The 2,500-nt window shown below is 43.1% G+C and overlaps 1 protein-coding gene across 3 annotated transcripts in view; it reads right to left on the bottom strand.

The window, feature by feature from the left end:
- LOC143293734 (uncharacterized) overlaps positions 1-2,500 on the bottom strand; it is a 78,048-nt gene that overhangs the window by 27,165 nt on the left and 48,383 nt on the right. The window lies entirely within an intron of this gene.

Raw genomic sequence — 2,500 nt, 5'->3', positions numbered from 1 at the left:
GTTAAGCTCTTTGTGGTGTATGTGTGTGTGTGTGTGTGTGTGTGTGTGTGTGTGTGTGTGTGTGTGTGTGTGTGTGTGTGAGCGAGCGCGCGCGACCGCGTGCCTGTGTGTATGCGTAGACTATACCGTGCGTGGAGGCGAGTGCTGTTTGGTTTTGGTAGTGCGTGTTGCCATCATAATTATGCTTTTGACAGTTTTACCGCGGCGCGAGGTAAACACACACCGCGACTCTACAGCGTGTACTGGTTGTTCAGAGAAAGAAGGAGGAGGAGAAAGAAGAGGAGGAGGAAGAGGAGGAGGAGGAGGAAGAAGAGGAGGTAGAAGAGGAGGAGGAAGAGGAGGAGGTAGAAGAGGAGGAGGTAGAAGAGGAAGAATAAGAGGAGGTTGAAGAAGAGGAGGTAGAAGAGGAGGAGGAAGAGGAGGAGGAGGAAAAAGAGGAGGAGGAAGAGGAGGAGGAGGAAAAAGAGGACGAGGAAGAGGAGGAGGTTGAAGAGGAGGAGGAAGAAGAGGAGGAAGAAGAAGAGGAGGAGGAAGAAGAGGAGAAGGAAGAAAAGGAGGAGGAAGAAGAAGAGGAGGTTGAAGAGGAGGAAGAGGAGAAGGAAGAAAAGGAGGAGAAAGAAGAAGAGGAGGAGAAAGAAGAAGAGGAGGAGGAAGAAGAGGAGGTAGAAGAGGAGGAGAAAGAAGAAGAGGAGGAGGAAGAAGAGGAGAAAGAAGAAGAAGAGGAGGAAGAAGAGGAGGAAGAGGAGGAGGAGGAAGGAGAGGAGGAAGAAGAGGAGGAGGAAGAAGAGGAGGAGAAAGAAGAAGAGGAGGAGGAAGAAGAAGAGGAGGAAGAAGAGGAGGAGGAGGAGGAAGAAGAAGAGGAAGAAAAGGAGGAGAAGGAAGAAGAGGAGGAGGAATTGAGAAGAGGAGGAGTACGGTACATTGGGAGGAGCAGAGGAGGGATAGGAGAAGTGTCAGTTTCTAAAGGACGCGTAGTGCACTACGTTCGGGCAAATCCATATTATACGCAAAACCACATCCACTAAGCAGAGATGCCTGACCAGCCGCATAACCTGCCGTGCTTCGCCACGCCAAATTTTTTGGAACGATCACGTTCCTTCTTCAAGGGATAAGTTGTTTACATGTTACCAAGGGTCACTCTTACGCAGCTATGATGACGCAAGCACGCCATGACGTACATGTTGTAATGCAATTTCACTATGCCAGGTTTCGACCAGAGCCTAAAGAATTGCAATTGTCTATTTTCTTCTACTATAAAAAAAAAAAATCAGTTCCTTAAAACCTAATTCACTGAATAACTCAATCAACAGTAGTTATAGAAAAAAAAGAAAAGAAAAAAGAGAGAGGGGGTTGCATAAAAATAAAACGATAAATAATAACACACACACACACACACACACACACACACACACACACACACACACACACACAAGAAAAAAAAGAAAAAGAAATTAAAATCAATGCTAAATAAATAAAGAAAATAGATAAATATTTAAAATAGATAAAAAAAAAATTGAATAAAGGGAGTGGGGGGGTGGGGGTCGGGGATAATAAAAAGAAAATTACTACTACTACTACTAAATTTTAAAAAAAAATACGGGGGGCGGGGGGTGGGGGGGAATAGTGGACTGAGTACAAGCAAGCATTTGCAAAAGACCGCGAGTAGATTAATCAAAAGTATCGAACAGAAACATTCTTATGTTAGTTTTAAAGAGAGATATGGCTGGAATTTAACATGTTTTTGGAAGCATGTTCCATTCTATGCTTCCATTAAATGAGAGACTCGTCTTAAATAAATCAGTTTTAGAAGAAGCAGAAGAAGAAGAAGAAGAAGAAGAAGATATAAGAAGAAGAAGAAGGAGGAGGAGGAGGAGGAGGAGGAAGAGGAGTAGGAGGAGACTGTCTCCTGAAACGGCGACCAAGATCCGCCAAGGGGAGCAATCACGTCAGCGGAAGAGCCAGCAACGACAACAACAACAATAATAACAACACGAGAAGTAGAAGAAAACTAAAGTTGCATAATAACATTAACCCTTAGGGGACGGAAGGGGGAGGAGAACCATGTAGCACATTGCCTATAGTCCACGACGTCCAATGAAGACTAAGAACCTGTTGGCAGAAGTCACTGACACCAATCAAAACAATTCAATTCTATGTAATGACACTACCGCCTCAGAAAACACGGATAAATAGTGGTGTTAACATGAAAAAAAAACAACACCTGTGAGTAAACGATAGTCTTTTTTTTTTTTTTCTCTCTCATCGCATTGTTTAACTAAAGAAGTATGTGCTTTCATTTATAAAATAAAAAGGAAAAGGAAACGAAAAAGGGAAAAAATCATGTAGACAGGCCTACATGATAGTCACGCCCCCCCCACCCCCCTTCTCGTTTTTGTGTTTTTTTTTGTTGTTGTTAGTTCTTTATTTTAAAAAAAATTTTTTTAGGGGGTGTGGGGGTGTGGAAGGGGTTAATAGATGAAGGAGGGTCCGTTTCACACAT

The sequence above is a fragment of the Babylonia areolata genome, chromosome 19, assembly GCF_041734735.1.
Source record: "Babylonia areolata isolate BAREFJ2019XMU chromosome 19, ASM4173473v1, whole genome shotgun sequence".
Taxonomy (NCBI): Eukaryota; Metazoa; Mollusca; class Gastropoda; order Neogastropoda; family Buccinidae; genus Babylonia; species Babylonia areolata.
This window is presented reverse-complemented; position numbering and strand designations above follow the sequence as displayed.